Raw genomic sequence first — 21,084 nt, forward strand, 5'->3', positions numbered from 1 at the left:
GCAGCCTGGCCCGTTGAGGTACTCCAGCACTTTGTGTCTATCTTTGAATATTCAAAAGATTCTGCTAATTGCGATATGCTCAATTTATAATTCCGCAACTTTATTTGTCAAATCGTAAAATACTAAAGCAGGCATAATATTAATTTCAATAGCCATTGAAACTGTAATTCTTTGTTTTTTGTGTAGGAAGGAACTGCAGACGCTGGTTTAAACTGAAGATAGACACAAAAGGTGAAGTAACTCAGCGGGACAGGCAGCATCTCTGGAAAGAAGGAATGGGTGACGTTTTTGGGTCGAGACCCTTCTTCAGGTCTCCTCGGTTTGTGTTATGATTTAATGTATACAGATCATTGACAAGAGAAACACATTCATCACTAAGTTGATTGGGTGAAGCGATGGACTAAAGAGCAGAGAGGGGTGAAGATATTTCCATTCCTCTCTGCTCTTTCGTCCATCGCCTTGCCCAATCAATTGTGCATTGTTATGTTCCAGGAATTGCAGCTTTGACCTATCCTAATGGGTGATTTACATGTTTCCACACTGGCTCAGTTGATTGACAGCACGCACTATGGTGACTCAGTAGCATTTGCCCCTTACGATACACAGGGGGCATGTGTTTCATTATCTTGGATTACAGCGAAAGGTCGTTTTTAGCATTTCCGAGACCTATCCTCCCTTGGGCTTGAGTAACTAATACAAGCTTAATCCTCCATCTGAGAGCTTGCGTGACCCTCGAGAGGTTGTAGATTATTTTTTAATGATTCTTGTGATTATCGCAGCCTTAATGAAGGTGATTTCGGAGAGTTTTTTTGTTGGCAGGTTGGTCGAATTAGCCATCACATTTGAGAACTAATAGATTTCACTCAGGATGCCCGTAACTCAGTGTCGATGGCTGCTCAGTTGGCAGCTCCGACATTGAGTTGTTTAGTTGCCAGTGAGAAATTTGACTGACATTTTAATCACGTTTTCATAAATATACTTTCTCAGTTATTTTTTGGAATAAAGGGGCCAAGTAGACATTGAATTGCAGAGACTGATTAAAGTGAAGACAAGGGTCTCGAACTGAAACATCACCCATTCCTTCTCTCCAAAGATGCTGCCTGTCCCACGGAGTTAGTCTTTGTTTATTGTTGTGTTTGTGCTTCACAAATATAAAAACTCAATATACTTTGAGTTTGGAGAATTCTACTGAGAGGGTCTCCGGCCCTTGTCTATTGTCAGGATGAATAAAGACCTTTTGTTTTGACCAACTTCAGCCTCCAAATAACTGAGTCAACAAGACAAATAGCGCACAATTTGCTGAAGAATGAAAAACATTCATCTCCTCTACTGCTGCCAGTTACAAATCCTTTGTTTCTTTAGGGCCGGGACGCTTGTTCAGTCTGAAGAAGGGTCCCGATCTGTAATGCCATGTGTTCCTCCTCAGATGCAGCCTGACCCATTCAGATGCTCCTGCAATTTCTTTGTTGCCCCACATTCCAGTATCTGCAGTTTCTCATATCTGATCCTTTATATTAACACCCCCTTTAACCTCCACAGTTATTCAGGGGTGATGGAGACTTCCACTCCTCCGCCACTCTTCACGTTTTGTTCAAACCACTGGCACTCGCGTGTCCTCTCAGGAACCACTCCGTTCACAGTTGCTCTCAGGGCTACAATGGAACTGCAATTCTCATTTCGTTACACACATCCCTTACAACACAAAGTTTGGAGTAACTCAGCGGGTCAGGCAACACCTCTGAAGAAAAAGGATGGGTGACGCTTCTTCAGATTGAAAGTAGAGGGTGGGGGGGGGGGGGGGGGGGGGGGATGAAGGGCTGGAGGCGAGAAAAGACCAGGACCGATTAAGGCTGGCTACAAATGACCTCAGCCAGGCAGGGTGATGCCTGGTAAACCCATTGTTTGCTTCGGAAGGTGTGATCTCAAGAGGGAAACAATGTGGAGAACTATGGAACTGGTAAAACAATTGAGATGGAAGAAGAGAGAAAGGGGGGGAAGGGAGTGCAAGTAGAAGTTACTTAAAATTAGAGAATTCAATGTTCATACCGCTGGGCAGTAAGCTACCCAAGCAAAATTTGCAAAGGATTGGTGTCAACCCTCAATCCATGCACTTAAATATCATGGCTAATTATAATGGCACGCACTCCAAACAATAGAAACACGTGCACAAGTTTCTTACAGAATATGATTTGTCATGTGAAAAACTGATAAGTTATTTTGTACCTAATATCCATTAATGACTTGAAACTTGAATGTTCCCACTAAAGATTATGAATATGGTCCTACAAGCTTGGCGCTCAGTCTAGATTTCTGCCTGTTTCAGTCAGTTTACACATCCTAGTGTATGCTGAGGAGATATTCAGGAAATGTATCTGTAAACAGGCACATGATTAAGTTGAACTTTCTAATTATATTCCCAAAGGGTGGAAAGATTTGAGATTCCCATTTACAGGAAGGATTAAAACATTAACTTTCTCTACAGGGACTCGATTCATGGCATACTTCATTGAGCTCCATATATTGACAACAATGACCAAAACGGAATGTGAATGATCAGGCAACTCAACGACCGCTAAAGCCTGTAGGAAAGAAAACTGCAGATGCTGGTTTAAATCGAAGGTAGGCACAAAATGCTGGAGTAACTCAGCGGGTCAGGCAGCATCTCTGGAGAGAAGGAATGGGCGACGTTTCGGGTCGACCCTTCTTCAGACTGATGTCAGGAGAGGGGGCGGGACGCCCATTCCTTCTCTCCAGAGATGCTGCCTGACCCGCTGAGTTACTCCAGCATTTTGTATCAATAAAGCCTGCTGACTGCATTGTTGTGAGTGAGAAAGATTGAAATGAAGCCCCTAATTTGTTTGGTGCTATTCTTCACGCATTACATTTATTGGCAAAATTGCCTTGGTTTTATTGGGAGAAGATGCTGATGTTTTTCCATTAACAGCACTCTTTAAATAGTGTGCTTTGAGGAAAACTGTTGCTGTACATCTGACAGATTGCTGAGGTCTTAGAATTATGCCCCAGCCTGTAATTCACAGGCGGCAGAAGTGAAGATTCTAACTTCTTGTGGGCCTAAACTGTTCACAATATTTCAGGCACTTTTCAACCACTAATAGCTTCCTGTGACGTTCAATACTCTATCAATGTGCGTTGGTCATACGTTAGGTTAATGAAGCTAGAAATGGCTGCTCATGCTCAATTGCCATTCCACTGGGAAAAGTATGAGTAACTGAGTAATATTTACACGTTGGGAAAGGAGAAAAATAAGTAAATAAAAATCTTGCTTGTAGTCTTCGGCCAAACGAGTCCGCACCGACCAGCGATCCCCACACTATCCGACACCCACGAGGGACAATTTGCAATTATACCAAGCCAATTTGCCCACAAACCTGTATGGCTTTGAAGTGTGGGAGGAAACTGGAGCACCCAGAGAAAACCCACCCTGTCACAGATATAACGTGCAAAATCCGTACAGACTGCACCCATAGTCAGGATCAAACCTGGGTTTCTGACGTACAAAATCCGTACAGACTGCACCCATAGTCAGGATCAAACTGGGTTTCTGACGCTGTAAGGCATCAACTCTACCGCTGTGCGACTCTGCCACCACCTTACATTAACAGAAAGTAATTATGATGTGTTCATAGCAAAATTATCAATTACTGTTACACCCAGTGCTATTTTGTAGACAGAAAGGTGCCAGCAAGCATATCATTCCTCACTGTTGGCGTCCCTGGTGGATCTTCCTCCTATAAGCTGCTAAGTGCTTGACGGCCTAATTTAATTAATACATTTTATTTTTAAACTTCACTTTAATCTTTATGTAATATCAACAATTCTAAAAATTTGAAAAACTTGTTTTTCATTTTTAAAAGGTGTCGATACATACTATTGGAGCACACCATCACAAAGAAAGCACTGGTTATACCTATAGTATGACTAAATATCATAAATACACTGTAGAACTCAAACAAATACAATGAATAGACTGAGCAGTGAAGATAACATTTTACACATTGAACAAGCTCCATAATATGGTCAGTAAATGGCATCATACACAGTCGATACAGAGTGATAGAGTGACAGAGCATGGAAACAGGCCCTTCGGCCCAACTTGCCCACACCTGCCAACATGTCCCAGCTACACTAGTCCCACCTGCCTGCCTGTCCATATTTCTCCAAACCTGTCCTACTCATGTACCTGTCTATTTGTTTCTTAAACGTTGCAATGGTCCCTGCCTCAACTACCTCCTCTGGCAGCTTGCTCCATACCCCCACCACTCTTTATGTGAAAAAGTTACCCCTCAGATTCCTATTAAATCTTTTCCCCTTCACCTTAAACGTATGTCCTCAGGTCCTCGATTCACCTACTCTGGGCAAGAGTAACTTTCATCATCAATTTGTGTAACATGCTGCCTTGCAACAATTAAAAGACAGATTGATTCAGCAGAACCATCATAATCATAGTGAAGTGGGATCCATCATTGCCATTATGGACAGGATTCTGAGCGTAGGAAAAAAACGGCAGATGCTGGTTTAAATCGAAGGTAGACACAAAATGCTGGAGTAACTCAGCGCGTCAAACAGCATCTCGGGAGAGAAGGAATAGGTGACATTTCTTCAGACTCATTCGGAGTGTTCTGAGTCGAATGAATGTGGGTAGTACACGCTCTCTTGCAAAGGAATCTGGAATCAAGGAACACTGTTCAAAACAAAATAAAGAGTCATCTAATGAATCGGATGTAAGGTAATTTTTATCCTCTGAGGGTCATGAGTTTTTGGAACTCTCATCCTCAAAGTGACAGCTCCTGCTTGTAATTTGTGCGTTCTGTTATACTATAAACATCATGAACGCTTACAGGAATATCCCAGCTCGTGTGGATGTGGAGTGGATGTTTCCACGAGTGGGAAAGTCTTGGGCCAGAGGCCATAGCCTCAGAATAAAAGGACGTACCTTTAGGAAGGAGAAGAGGAGGAATTTCTTTAGTCGGGGGGTGGTGACTTTGTGGAATTCATTGCCACTGCAGGCTGTGGAGGCCAAGTCAATGGATATTTTTGAGGCAGAGATTGATAGATTCGTGATTGGTACAAGTGTCAGGAGTTATGGGGAGAAGGCAGGAGAATGGGGTTGAGAAACGGAGTAGACTTGATGGGCCGAATGGTCTAATTCTGCTCCTGTCCTGGACAAGCAAAGCAGAAGAAATGATAAATTATCGTGTACTAACATTCCAGAAGTTCTGAGTGATTAGTAAGTTTCTTGATTAGTAAGGGTGTCAGAGGTTACGCGGAGAAGGTAGGAGAATGGGTTAGAGAAGGAAAGGTAGATCAGCCATGATTGAATGGCAGAGTAAACTCGATGGGCCGAATGGCCTAATAATGACATATGAAGGCATCAATTAACAGGTGAAAAAAAATCGTGAAATTCTTCTTAACTTGCAGGATGTTTCTTTTAAGCCGATGATTCACTAACTAAATTAAATTCTCAGAAATCATGTGGCAAAGCAGCAATTCTGTTGACTGGTCTTTGAATACATGGAAGAAATGAATTCTAATTATCACAGAAAGAAGAGTCAAAGCATAATAAACCAATGTTTTACATACACCATCAAAACAAAACCTACTATTTTAATCCGGTTGTCACAGTAATGCTTGCACTTCCTGCAGGAACTGCTGTATACTATACACACTATACACGGTAACTAACCAAATACCTTCTTCTCCCATTCCTTCTCTCCCGAGATGCTGCCTGACCTGCTGAGTTACTCCAGCATTTTGTGAATAAACCAAATACCTTGCCTTGATAATCTCACGGCAAATTATAGCAATCCAGAACTGCAGTTGTAATGCACTTTAGATCGAAAACAAGAGAAATCTTGACAAGAATCCAATGCCTAAAATGTAATGCTTCATGGGGTTCAACATTTTATGTTCCGATGAAAGCTTGCTCAATTTCACCCTCCACAAATGTTATCAGTTCCGCTTTGTATTTTCAGAATGTTCTTTTGTTTTAACAACATTGTTCAAAATAGTATTTCATCAATAATCTGATACACTGGGTGGGACTAGTGCAGATGGGGCATGTTGGTCGGTGTGGACAAGTTGGGCCGAAGGGCCTGTTTCCACACTGTAACACTATGACTAAACACAGGAACGCACTGGCACAGAATGTGCACATGGAGCAGGTATAAGGTTGTTCTGTGTTGTCTGGGTGTTTTGCATAGAGCCATTGGAACATTGCATGAGCACTGGAGGGATCTTTAATCTTCAGCTTGCCTCCAATATCTCCTGCACTCTGCAATGCAGAGAGACACATGTTGAATCACAAATTGTGATGACCATCCAGATATTTCTGCCTCCGCAATGAAATGAAGGTTTCCTGTCACTGTGGAGTCCCAACATATTTGCAGAGTATGTAGGACTTCTGCAGTCGATGCTTCTGCAGAAAAATGCAGTCAATGCAAGGCTGGGTTTTTCTGACGTATTTACGGGAAACTGATTAGAAAGTAGAAACAAATATACGTTGATCAGCTGAAAGAAGGTTCGCATGGAGCATCAATTTGCTGGGCCTTGTTTCTGCATCACAAATTCAATATGATACTTGGTGTTCCATCACTCAATCTGCACACAATTATTTCCAGATTTGGCTCCCACACAAGTGACTCTGCGTTCGCACATTGAAGGACTGGCTCCTCTGTTCTTATCAGCAGTCGACTTACTCCATTAACACCATTGAATTCAAGAGCACAATGCGTTAAATGATAATACCACAGAAACAGTCACTCTGCCAATTCACTTGCCGTCACCTTTCCGCCAACCGGCAGAAAGAGCCAATGCTCGTGGGGCATTCTGAGGAGATCCCACCTAATGCTGGAGCTACTCAAGGTCACCCTTCAAGATCATCTGCAGATTCTTCCTTTGCAAAGCACCAATTTAGCTGCAACCTCAGTGTGGGAACGGCAAGACAAGTGGAAGCATAGAGAAGGCAACCACTAGTTACATAGAGCTCCAGGGGCTAGGGGAATCAAGGGATATGGGGAGAAGGCAGGTACAGGTTACTGATTGTGGATGATCAGCCATGATCACAATGAATGGCAGTGCTGGCTCGAAGGGCCAAATGGCTTCCCCCTGCACATATTTTCTATGTTTCTACATGCTATAGAATAATTTTAAACTCGCTACTTTTGTTTTAAAAGATGTGTAAATACAGCTCTGACTAAACATTGGTATATTATTGTCAATTGTACTAAGAAACAGTGAACAGCTTTGTTTTACATCCAAACCATACCACGCATGATACAAACAAACCATACAGGAGTCCAATTGGTGGTACAAAAAGAGAAAGGAAACAGAGTATAGTGTTACAGCTATGGGGAAAATGCAGATAAATAGAAAGTGCTAAAACAGCAATGAGGTAGGTTGGGAGATTGGAAATAATCCTTAGTTTATCAGAGGTCTGACCAAGAGTATGATAACACCAGGGAAGAGGCTGTTCTTGAATCTGGTGCCACATGCTTTCAACCTTTTGCATCTCTGCCCAGTAGGAATGGGGAGAAGAGGGAATGATGGGGTGTGAGTGGACCGTGATTATATTGGCTAGTTCTCAAGGCAGCATGAAGTGTATAGGAAGGAACTGCAGGCGCTGGTTTAAACTGAAGACAGACGCAAAATGCTGGAGGAACTCAGCGGAACTGGCAGCATCTCTGCAGAAAAGGAATAAGTGACGTTTCGGGTCGATACCCTTCTTCAGTGAAGATGGATTTGATGAGGGTGTGGGAGAGAATAGGGCAGAGATGAGGCTGTACGGTGCGATGGGCTGGGCTGTATCAACAACTGTCGGAAATTTCTTGCAGTCTTTGTCAGAGCAGTTGCCAAAACAAGTCGAGATGCACCCGGATAAGATGCTCTCAATGGTGCATCAGTAGAAATTGTTAAGAGTGGTGGTGAATCCGCTGTGGTGGATGTTTATGTTAACTTTTATGTAGTTGTGTGTCTTGTTACTTTATTTTAGTATTGCTGTATGGTAATTCGAATTTCACTGTACATGTGACAATAAACCGACCTTGACCTGGAGTCATAGGAGACCCAACAAATTTCCTGCTGAGGAAGTGAAGGCATTGGTGTGCTTTCTTGGTCACAGCATCTGGACCAGGATGAATTGCTAAGTGATAAATACACGGAGTAACATGAAGCTCGCAACCATCTCCACATGTACTCCACCTCGTTTCCTGATGTTAATAAGTAGCTCCTTTGTTTTGTTGACATTGAGAGAGAAGTTGTTGTTTTACACTCGCCTCGTCATCGTTCAAGATCTAGCCTACTACGTACGGTATGGGGTGTATAGTAAGGGGCTGAGAATGCAGCATTGTGGGACACCAGGGGTGAGAATTATCATGTGGGATGTTTCATCGCCTATCCTTACCGATTGTAGTCTATTCAATAAGATCCATGGCTGACCTATAGTTAATAAATAGGAGTCTGACATAAGTATCCTTGGGACCAGGGATAAGTTCCAGGGATGCGTGTGGGGCCGGAGAGATGGTGTCTGCCATGGACTCGTGACAATGGAAGGCAATATTGTAGTGGTTAAACACTGTGTTGGAGATTAGAAATGATGTGAAATATGACCATCCTTTCAAAGCAACTCATGATGGTGGATGTCAAAGTCACTGGATGATTTTAAATGGGCCTTGTACTCATCAGTAAAATTATCAAATGCATGGATGTTCACTAACATGAAAGAAGGCAAGATGATAGCTCGGAAGGATAAAGAATATTTGTTTTATTATTTTACACGTACACTCATTGGGATTATCAATGGAAATCAGCATTTGATGATCATTGAAAATTGATCTGTCATCGTTTCTTGTTGTGGTAAAGATAGGTGGCAAAGGTGATCCCAGACTATGGTTAGATTGGGAGTTCCAGATGTAGACCTATTAGCAATGAACAGACAGTGATATATATTCAGGTAAAGGTGATGCTGCTCAAAGGTCTGAAGGGGCAGGTATTCCTGCTAAGTTGTTCTATGTGATAGAACTTGCAGGCTTGCGAACTGCTGTCAAAAGAAGTTGCTGCAGGTTTGAGCAATTTATTTTGTAGATGATGCATTGAACAGCCACAGAGAGCCAGTGACGGAGGAAGGTAACATACAACAAGGTGGGCCATGTGCCAATCATGCTGACAGCTTCATCCCTGACGATCTTCAGCATCCTGAGTGTTTCTGAAGCAGCACATCCTAACAAGAGCACTTCATTACACTCCTGCCTGCCACCTTATAAATGCTAGAAAGGCTTTCGAGAGTCAGGACTTCAGATACCTACTTCAGACTACCCATATTCTGATGCGCTCGTGCAGTCACGGTAATTAGATCTGCAATCGATGGTAGTACCCACCTGACAAGAGCCAGAAAGTACATCCTGTCGCCCACCGCTTCCTCCCACAGTGCAGCTGAAGACAAAGGCTGTGTCCACGCACGCAAGACTTGAGAATGTTACAAAACCCTCCCAGCGCAAATGTTCCCCCCTGGACCGTCCTTCCGTGCCCCGAAACAGTGACAGTTTCCGATGACACGGCTGGCAGCATCGCGGTCGATTTAAGAATACTTTCTTTTTGTAGACTCTCCAAGTGCATGGAGTAACCCATTGGGATGATCCAAAATTTCGCACGCAGTTTGCGCATTTACATAAAATTCCTCACAATTCCAATGGAGTTCGGAGTTGTGTACTGGAGACTTTAAGGCCACGGGTTGCAAGCAGACACCTGCTACACCACTGGGTAGACCACATGCCTGTGAACTCACATTAAAAATGGGCTGTCATGATTCAAATAGCAAATCAGCACATACAATTCAGAGAGAATTGTATAATGCAGCTTAATTTCACGGCTCAGATGTTTTTGACTCGATTCTGATTTTTTTGTGAGCTGCATACATTTGATTCAATTAACCAATAGTATGATTGTAGTGTGGGTAACAAATCATCCGCATCAAACACTTTATCAGGCATTTTAATACAGAAAACTCTTTGTCCCTTAATCCATTGGAGTGGCTGTTTGATAAACCAGTAATAAACTTGGCTACTTTTGGAAGATCATCTCCACATTCACTTGAGCATACCAAAATGAAAATAGTCACAGATGTAGTAATAGTGAATTGTTTACATTGAATTTACAGGACAGTTACAGTCCTTTGAACCCAACAGTGTTTATATTTCTCCAGAGCTTTTTACTGGCCTTTGCACTTCACCCGATCAACACATCTTCCTAATTACCTTTCAATATTTCTATTCTTTGTACCCCAACCACTCTACATTCCTTGAAATTGGCGTCAAAGGTAGATAGGGTGGTCAAGAAGGCATTTGTTACATTGGCCTTTATTAATCAGGGTATTGAGTATAGAAGTTGGGATGTTATGTTACGGTTGTCCAAGACGTTGGTGAGGCCGTGTTTGGAATATTGTGTCCAGTTTTGATCGCCCTGCGTTAGGAAGGATGTCCCTGCTCGGGAAAGAGTGCAGAAGAGATTTATAAGGATGTTGCCAGGACTTGATCTACAGGGAATGGTTGGGCAGACGAGGACTTTATTCCTTGGAGCGGAGAGGCTGAGGGGTGGGTGACCTTTTAAAGGTGTATATGATCATGGGGAAAATAGATAGGGTGTTACACCCAGTCTTTTATCCAGAGTAGGGAATACAAGAATCAGAGGACATAGATTTAAGGCGAGAGGGGAAAGATTTAATAAAAATTTGAGGGACAAACTTTTTCACATGGAGAGTGGTGGGTGTATGGAACAAGCTGCCAGAGGAGGTAGTTGAGGTACTATAACAACATTTAAGACATTTGGACAGGTACATGGATAGGAAAGGTTTAGAGGACTATAGGCCAAACACAGGCAGATGGGCCTAGTGTAAATGGGGCATCTGGGACAGCATGGGCAAGTTGGGCTGATGGGCCTGTTTCCATGCTGTATGACACTTTGACTTGACATTCTTACCATTCATGTAGTTAAAGATTTCATTCAAATTTCTAATTTGATTCATTGATGACAAGCTTAACTCTATGATCTTTAGTGGCACACTGTGCACTTGAATACATCTTCTTTATGTCTCATTGTCCAATATACAAGTTTTAAACAACAAACAACTGCCGGAGGAATGATGCAAGCAGCATCGGGAGAGGGAGGGGGAGAGAGGGGGGGAGGGGGAGAGAGAGAGAGAGGGGGGGGAGGGAGGAATAATTAACGTTTCAGATTGAAACCTTGCATTGCGACTGCGATGGAGAGGGATGATAGCCAGTATAACAAAAGGGGTAGTGATGAGACAAGGGCCTGTTGGTGACTGAGGAGGGGCGAAGGAGGATGGACAGCTGGAGCCAGGGAGAGGTGTGGAACAATTACCCACTATCCACTTACCCACTACCCCCACTTTCTCTTTCTGCTGGCTATCTTCCCTCTCAACTCTTTGTCCTGATGCAGGGTTTTGATGCTAAACCTACACAATTCCTTTCTCTCCACAAATGCTGCTTGGCCACACAGTTCCTCCAGCAGATTGCCTGTTGCCTCAGATTCAAGCATCTGCGGTCCATCATGCCTCCATGAAGACTTTGACGACTTTTATATAAATATTGATCAGTGCCCTGCCTTGAGAAAGAGTGCCAAAGTCACCTCAATTTATCATGATGTTTTGACACTGTCAGTTTTGGTATCATAGAAACATAGAAAATAGGTGCAGGAGTAGGCCATTCGGCCCTTCGAGCCTGCACCGCCATTCAATATGATCATGGCTGATCATCCAACTCAGTATCCTGTACCTGCCTTCTCTCCATACCCCCTGATCCCTTTAGCCACAAGGGCCACATCTAACTCCCTCTTAAATATAGCCAATGAACTGGCCTCAACTACCTTCTGTGGCAGAGAATTCCACAGATTCACCACTCTCTGTGAGAAAAAAAACATTCTCATCTCCCCCTTATCCTTAAACTGTGACCGCTTGTTCTGGACTTCCCCAACATCGGGAACAATCTTCCCGCATCTAGCCTGTCCAACCCCTTAAGAATTTTGTAAGTTTCTATAAGATCCCCCTCAATCTTCTAAATTCCAGCGAGTACAAGCCGAGTCTATCCAGTCTTTCTTCATATGAAAGTCCTGCCATCCGAGGAATCAATCTGGTGAACCTTCTCTGTACTCCCTCTATGGCAAGAATGTCTTTCCTCAGATTAGGAGACCAAAACTGTATGCAATACTCCAGGTGTGGTCTCACCAATGCCCTGTACAACTGCAGCAGAACAGTCATCATCATTAAAAGCTTTTGTTTTGCCAACTCCGTGTCATTTTTTGTAGACTGAGAAACTTACCCTGTCCTTACTAGGTTCTGTACAGATTTAATACAACTTTCCCTCAGATAACTTCACAAGTTCATCAAAGTGCATGGTGCGTTACTGAAATGAAATATGGGTTCAGTTGCCTCCCACATCCTAGCAAAGTACCCAAATATCTTCTCTGCACTGAAATTGATGGTGCCATTTCAGGCACAACTCACAAATCAGTAAAGATGATGGTTTTTGACATAGCATGGAAACGATACAAAGTGGATCTCCTCATTTCAGTGTCAATGCCCCTCATTACTAAGGAGTAAGGTGATCGGAGGGGTTGGGAACTGGCAAGCAAGCTCACTGCTCTGTGCCTACATGAACTGTAACCTTACTGTTCACACGCTAGATAACGCATCACTAACAAACATCTTTTGTTGATGGACACCAACAAGAAGTTGAAGCTATTCATTGCTGCCCACCAACAAAGATAAGTGCAAGATCACTGAGCTTTCTCTTCCCTTAACATCAGCAAGACAAGGAAGTTGGTTGTTAATCTGAGGAAGAAAGAAGGTGAATCTTGTCCCCATCAGCAGCGCTGCTGCAGAGGTGGTCGACTGTTTCAAATTCCCAAGCAACCATACCGCCAGCCACCGAATCTGACCCCGTCGCTCTGATGCAGTGATCAAAAAGGCACATTGGCATGTATACTTTCTAGGGCATCTGATAATTTAGTTTAGTTTAGAGATACAGCGCGGAAACAGGCCCTTTCGGCCCACCGGGTCCGCGCCGACCAGCGATCCCCGCACACTAGCACTATCCTACACCACTAGGGACAATTTTTACATTTGCCCAGCCAATTAACCTACAAACCGGTTGGAGTGTGGGAGGAAACCGAAGATCTCGGAGAAAACCCACGCAGGTCAAGGGGAGAACGTACAAACTCCGTACAGACAGCGCCCGTAGTCGGTTTTGAACCCGGGTCTCCGGCGCTGCATTCGCTGTAAGGCAGCAACTCTACCGCTGCGCCACATTAATCTAATATCATTAAAGATGCCTGCCACCCCAGCCATTCTCTTTTTCTCAATTCTACCTTCTGGGAGAAAGTACAGGAGCTTTCAAGTTTAAAATATCCAGGATCGAGACAAGTTCCTTCCCCACGGCTACCAGATTCCTGAACCAATCACCTTTTCCACATCCTTTTTCCCAGAGGTGCTCCCACATACTCTTACTCTAACTATGCCTTATTTAATTATTCCACGATTGTACTTTTTCTTTACACACACTATTTCAGATTGCTCTACAATCTTGCACTATTCTGCTGTTTTGTTTCATCATTGTTGTATTTATCATTACTGTGTAGGAAGGAACTGCATATGCTAGTTTAAACCAATGGTAGACCCAAAAAGCTGGAGTAATACAGAGGGACAGGCAGCATCTCTGGAGAGAAGGAATGGGTGGCGTTTCGGGTCAAGACCCTTCTTCACTGTATGTCTATGGTTTATTCTGGAAAGTATAAACTGAATGCCAATGCACCTTTTTTGATCACTGCATCAGTGTGAAGTGGTCAGGTTGGGTTTACTCTGTGCTCTTCATGCGAACAAGGAATTTCATTGCACCCTGGTGTATATGGCAAGAAAATAATCAGAAATTGAATGGCATTCTCCATTTGCAAAGATGAACGAAGAACGTACTGAAAAATCTGACACTGAAAACTGATTATTTGATAGCTACTTGTTGGTGTCCGAGGCATTCTATTATAATTAGAGGGTATTTGAAAACATGTCTAATTAGAGCTAATTTACAGATGGTGGAGGAAGCAAAAGGAGTTATTTTCATATTCCATCTGGCTTCCAATCTCAGATCCACACTTCCATATGGGATTTCCGGCATACATTTCCAATTCTAGCCACACAATGTTGAAAAGCTACACATGTTAAATTATCATATGTGTAGGAAGAAACTGCAGATGCTGGTTTAAACTGAAGATAGACACAAAACGCTGGAGCAACTCAGGCAGCATCTCTGAGAGAAGGGTCGAGACCCTTCTTCAGATGCCTATTTTAAGTACTGCAACTCCTTACTTTTTCAGCAACAGGAGAAAAGTATTCCAGAACATGGCTGCAGTTCAGTGCACAGTGAACCTAGGATACTGGTCCTCCAGGGAGATACACCAGGTGTTACTTGTGCTAGGGACTGAAACGAGAAGCTTTGCAACCTTGCACCACCATCCACAACATTGCCAATATATCTGCTATGCAGCATTATTTTAACGCAAGATTCACTCGGATAGTAGCCGAAAAAATGTTCCTCGCTTTCTGTTTTCCAGCCCCATGAATTAAACACATTAAAACACTTTCACTGGTAGAATGAAGTGATGAATTAATATGGTAGCAAGTGTACATAGTTGACATTGTCATTAAATGTTGTTAGGATCATGAAAAAATCCCTTCCTCTTTTACTGTATTAGAAACATTAAAGGTCAGGAAAAAGAGACTTCGAAGAAATAAATTGGGCAAACGTACTGTAACTACAATGGGTTGGATTATTTGTAACATAGCTGTGATTGATGTTAAATATAGTCTTCCACAAACAAACAAAAAAATATATTTATGCAACCCTCACAACTAATGAGGTACAAGTATTTATTCTGAAGTGGGGTTAGAGGGCCAGAGTTAATTGTACCAGGCCATGCACACATAATGCATTCCTCCTTTTGAAGTCAACATTATTTGTAACAGCAACACAAAGCAACTTTGAAAGCTGGAAAATAGAACAGGTTGGCTCATAAGTGATTCACTGCAGTACAATCCAAAGAGAAAGTAAATACAAAACTGAGTCGCGTAGAACTGGTGTAAATGGGGGGAAATAATAGAGTTGGTATGCAGATGCTGGTTTAAACTAAAGATAGACACAAAAAGCTGGAGTAACTCAGCGGGACAGGCAGCATCTCGGGAGAGGTGGGTGACGTTTCAGGTCGAGACTCTTCTTCAGTAGGCAGTTAGTTTAATAATTGCGAACATGGAGATTTAGAAAAGTTTAAAGATCAAACATAATATAGCTGCATATAAAATGTTGCAGCTGCTGACTTATTTGCACAGGAGGCCATTCAGCCCATTGGGTCCATGTCAGCCATCAGCAGGACAATCCTATCAGTACCATTCCTGTCCCTATGTAGCCCTACAACTTATTCTCTCTCAAATCCCTTCAACTACTCTTTGGTTCCGTTGCACCAAGAAAAAATTCACAGGTACCAATAAGTCTACCGATACATCTTTGAGACACAAGAAACCGCAGATGCTGGAATCTTAATCAAAACGCAAAGTGCTGGAGAAATTCAACAGGTCATCGAGTCATCGAATGAAAATTACAGCGTGAAGAAGCCCGGCAGCATCTGTGGAGAGATAGACAGGCGATGTGTCGGGTTGGGACATGAAGAAGGGTCCTGACGTGAAACGTCGCCTGTCCATTTGTTCCACAGAAGCTGTCTGACCCACCGAGTTCCTGCGGCAGTTTTTGTTTCGATCAATGCACCTCTAAAATGTGGCCGAAAACTAGAGCACCAAATAGAATCCCACACAAATCACAGAGAACGTGAAAACTTCACACAGACCGTATGTAAGGTGAGGATCAAGTCCTGGCGCTATCGACTTAGAGACACTAACCGCTAGACCACCGTACTGCCTATTTATCAACTTTGCACATTTCAATGTGCATGTTCCATGTGTGCTTTGAAAAGTTATTTTAAAGAATCCTTTATTTCCAGACTTCAGAAAGAGATTACAACCATCGAAGCACTTTGGAGGCACTGTCACTGTGAAATGCTGGGAACTTAGTAGCCAATTTGAACAAGGCAAATGCCAAGAAAATTATTATGCCAGTTTTTAGGCACCGGTTCAAAAAAACATGTCATGCACCAGTCTTAATGTGTTTATACATGATCTATCATCTGCACACACACGCATGCACACCACGATCTCGGACATGTTGATAATACAGCTTAGGAAATTGCTGAGGCGTTACTGTGCGGGTCAAAACATGGGTGAAAGAAGTTGTCTATTTCAAATATTAGAAGACAACCGACATTAAACCTGGCCGTTTCCATCACAAATATCTGATCTCACAAATGTCAGCTTTGCAGGTGAGTGCAAATTGAGAATCCACTCCTGTGGTTTCAATTCTAAACTGCACAAGTCTTGACATTATAGTCGGTGTGGAAAATGGAGAGAGAACTCGCTCGTCTTGAAGTTGTCAGGGTGCAATCAAGGCTCACAATTGCCGCCAATAGGCATCACAGTCATCCCCAGAAGCTTGACCAAGAGGAATGATTCACTGTGGTTTGGTAATTGAGGTTTCTTTTCCAGCTGTTATCAGGCAACTGAGCCATCCTGCCAACAACTAGAGAGCAATCCTGTACTACTATCTACCTCACTGGAGACCCTCAGACTATCTTTGATCGGACTTTACTGGCTATATCTTGCACTAAATGTTATTTACGATATTCCCTTTACCATGTATCTGTACACTGTGGACGGCTCGATTGTAATCATGTATTGTCTTTCTGCTGACTGGTTAGCTTTGGGTCAGTGCCACCAAGGCGTCCGGAGAGGACACAGCAGCGATAGGGGAGAGGTTAATGTTGCTGTTGATGATGGCACCGACCGACGGATGAGGATGGACCACGTGGAAATGAGGACACCACTGGCAGGGGACGGAACAAAGGGGGACCGGGCATGGGAGGACCGCCATGAGGGGGGGGGGGGGGGGAGTGGAGAACAAAGAGGGACCTGGCGCCGGTGTACTTTGTAATTTGTAACTTTGTAAGCGCCCTTTATGGGCAACTATTTGCATACCTTGGGTATGCAAAAGAATTTCACTGTCACTTGTCACATGTGACAATAATCAATTCAATTCAATTCAATAAAAGCTTTTCACTGTACTGCGGGGCACGTGACAATAAATTCATTCACCAAAATCTTCCTCCTCTGTTCCTCAGCAGCAAAAGGGCAAGTCACATCCACCCCCTACCATTATTCTTTTGGAAATCAAAAGGAACGCGAGCTTCAAAAGTTTGTTTTAATATATCCTGAACCTTGTGATTTACGTCGGGGAGCAAGTTAACAAAAAAACACATATATTTAAGAGATGCTGTTTTGCAGATTTATCACTGGTTCCGTTTAACGCAAGGATTCTACTGTAAATGGTGGGCTCAACAATTGTTGACGGCAAAGGACCTTGCAAGACATGTCTGACAGGATAACATCACCTCACCCAAAATCTGATCAATACTACAATGTTATCTTTCCCATTTGAATTTTACTCAGTCCAATTAAACAGGGAAATTCCAGCAAAAGTTTTTTACTGCAAAGTAAAGTTTCATCAGTGTTTTTAGGTCCAGGTTCCCCTCTCCCAGCCTATCCACGCTGGAAGTGACAACAGCTGTATAATTATACACTGATAAACAGTGGATGCTGCAGAAACTCAAAACAAAATTTCATGTCCCGTGTTTTCAAGTTAGCTTGCATCTTATAAATCGAGGTATTTAATATTCCAGCACCAAGTAATCACCACTACCTCATTACAATCTCTTCACAAATACCACAAACACTCTTGCGAACCTGACAAACTGGTGTTGCAATATCAATGCCTCAGAATTTTCTTCATTCAGTTTTCAAATTCAATCAATAACTATAATTTTTTTAAGATACCAACTCTTTCGGTTCACAATTCGCAATCTCTGCAAAAATATCTCCCCTCTCAATTTCCTTTGGCACACAGGAGAAGAACAGAGGGTGTGACAATATTAATTCTCAGTAGAAATCTTGTGCACTAAACCAATGTCTCCATTTAATTTAATGGCTATTGCATTAAATAGAGGCACAATATGGAGATGGTGATATGAGGATCTCTGAGAAAAAGCATTGATTTGGGATGAAAGAACCCTGCTTCTGTTCCTTTTCACTCCACTACAGGGAAGAGAATCACTATCAGCTTCACAAGCCCATTGAATTCCTGGCTACAGTCAATTTGAATCAAAGCACGTGTCACCATCTGCTTTTCAACTCACTCTTACCGAAATGAGATGCCAGGTTAAAAAAGAGATCACTTCAGCTCGATTGGATTTTTAAATTTTTTTTTTTAATGTTGAATGTCGAAGAAAAAAAAAATCCCGCCGAATAATCCCACTTTGAACTGCAGATGTTTCATTGTGAATTTGCCGTGCTGTGACTATACAACAGAACTGAAGGAACATGCAGCAAACACAATAAATGCAGCCAAATGGAGCTACTTTGGGGAGGTGTTTGCAGCTAAACCATCCTTACGGATCGCCCCGCATCCTCGCTGAATAAAACTCAATAACAGCCAGCACCACACAGCGAGTGGCAAGGCGAAAACGCAAGCCTACCTTCCTTGAATCTCATCTTCCATTTCTAAGGAGATCATTTGAAAGGCTGTCTGTCGGTCGAATGGTAGATGCAAGCGCCGGCAGAAAACACACATTGGTCTCCTATTCAAGGAATTTGCAGCCAGTCAGGAAACACTAGCTGGGAGGGAGGGAGGGGTGGGTGGGTGGGGAGGGAGGGGTGGGTGGGTAGGTAGTGGGTACCACGCCGAGGGTTTTTTTTTCACACTGCCTTACCTCCAAGACTAATCCCAATCTCATCTCATCCCCCTGCGAGGGGAGCTGCCGGCTGCGGAACAACAAATCCTCCCTCGGGAGACTGGCTAAATAGCAGGTCTTCCTAACCTCCGAATGGTTTGACTTCAGCTGGGTGACAATTTGCTCTGCAGCTGCACTGCAGCGGATGGTTTAACCAGCGGTCCCTGGTTCACAGGAGCAGGCGTTGGGATCACAAGGCGTTCTACAACGGACCCTGCAGCACAACGCTCAGGCATTTGCTGCTAACTTGCCTCTAACAACACACCACCTCCCGCATATTTATATTTATTTATTATTTATTTTTTTGCTGCTCACCTCTTCTGGTGGGAAGGGGATGATTTTTTTTTATTTTCTCTTTATTGTTGCGCTAAGGAATCCATTCCCCAGTCAGAGGCAGGCAGGCAGGCATTCCAGATTCCAGCAACACCATCCATCGGATGCTCGGGTTGCCATATATGGACATCCTCCTGGGCAAAAAGAGGTTTTCATAACAGCTAATAGTTCCATCAAAGTCTAATCTATTTATTGGGCACGCAGCGTGCCAGATCCGGCGTCGCGATTCACCGCGACACTTTTAATGTCGGGGTGGTCGGGGAGCTGAAGGCGAAGACCCAGCCTGCAACCCAGTAGGTTAAAGGAGAGTGCAATGGTATCCCTCCTCCTTTGTTGTTCGTTCACACATACACACACACACACTATCACACACATGCACACACATTATCACACACACTATCACACACACACACAATCACATAGACACTATAACACACACACACACACTATAACACACACTATAACACACACCCTATCACACACACACACTATCATACACACACTATAACACACACACGCACTATCACACACACACACAATCACACACACACTCACACACACTATAACACATACACACACTATCACACACACACACACACTATCATACACACACTATAACACACACACACACTATCACACACACACGCACTATCACACACACACACTATCACACACACTATCTCACACACACTATCTCACACGCACTATCACACACAGGCGCGCACTATCACACACAGGCGCGCACTATCACACACACACACTCACACACCCTATCACACATACACACACTAACACACACACACTAACACGCACACGCTATCACGCACACACACTATCACACACACTATCACACACACACGCACTATCACTATCACACGCACTATCACACACACTACCCCAGCTCTTGCTGTCCTCGCTGTGTCGCTCCTTCTACACTCTGCAGGTTAACCCTGCTGAAATCATTTGGTCTGCACCTGATCTAAAGTGTGACACACTATCACCCGTGCAATTTTTGTTTTAAAAAGTGCTTCATGATCAACCCTGTGGCAGTCAGCAAAAGTGCCCGCCTGGATCACATACAGCTGGGGAAATACAGGCGCCCAGTGAGTGCAGAGTGCCATTACTTCATTTCAGGTATATTTAATTTTCAAACGGGAATATTTGTGAAGGGGATAACTTTTTACTGCAGATATCATTTGCTGCATGGTGTATATTCCCCATCATTGACATCTATTGTTCGCTTCAGGCGCAGGTCATTGCAAACGTGAGACAGGGCGAATGTATAAACAAGGAACTGCAGACGCTGGTTTATACCACGATAGACACAAAGTGCTGGAGTAACAGCTTCTCTGGAGAAAAAGGACGAGTTACGTTTCAGGGCGGGACCTTTCTTCAGACTGGACTCTTTCGGACTTCTCCAGTCTGAATAAGGATCCCGACCCGAAACAATCAACCATAATTCTCACCAGAGATGCTGCCTGACCCACTGCGTTACTCCAGCACTTTGTGTCTATCTGTAGACAGAGCGAGTCTGGTCCTCTCCAATTGCTTCCATTCCACTCACCTCTCGAACCCACCTCGTTCATCATTATAACCTTTCAAATGTGAGATCATTTGGCAACATTCCCCCTTTCACCAATATCATCAAAACGTAATTAGTTCATGATCTCATTGGTTCTTTACCATCTCAGTAATTCACACTGTGAAGTCCCGCAGCACTTAGCTTCGCGTTGTTTAACCCTGCCTACATTTATTCCTGAATCGAACCGCAAACCTAATGCACTCGGG

The 21,084-nt window shown here is 43.3% G+C and overlaps 1 protein-coding gene across 15 annotated transcripts in view; it reads right to left on the bottom strand.

Moving 5' to 3' along the window:
* The window catches only part of LOC144606790 (disks large-associated protein 2-like), a 583,035-nt gene that overhangs the window by 543,469 nt on the left and 18,482 nt on the right, over positions 1-21,084 (bottom strand). For 7 of the 15 annotated variants that reach the window (XM_078423164.1, XM_078423160.1, XM_078423157.1 and 4 more), the window contains exon 1: positions 18,943-19,188. The exons of 2 other annotated variants lie outside the window; for them this stretch is intronic. The gene's annotated coding sequence lies outside the window, so the exon portion shown is untranslated. Of the gene's footprint in view, positions 1-18,708; positions 18,811-18,942; positions 19,189-19,278; positions 19,461-21,084 lie in introns of those variants that run through there. 6 more of the 15 variants (XM_078423163.1, XM_078423159.1, XM_078423156.1 and 3 more) reach the window with 2 other exon arrangements.

Source organism: Rhinoraja longicauda, chromosome 27 (assembly GCF_053455715.1).
Source record: "Rhinoraja longicauda isolate Sanriku21f chromosome 27, sRhiLon1.1, whole genome shotgun sequence".
Lineage (NCBI taxonomy): Eukaryota > Metazoa > Chordata > Chondrichthyes > Rajiformes > Arhynchobatidae > Rhinoraja > Rhinoraja longicauda.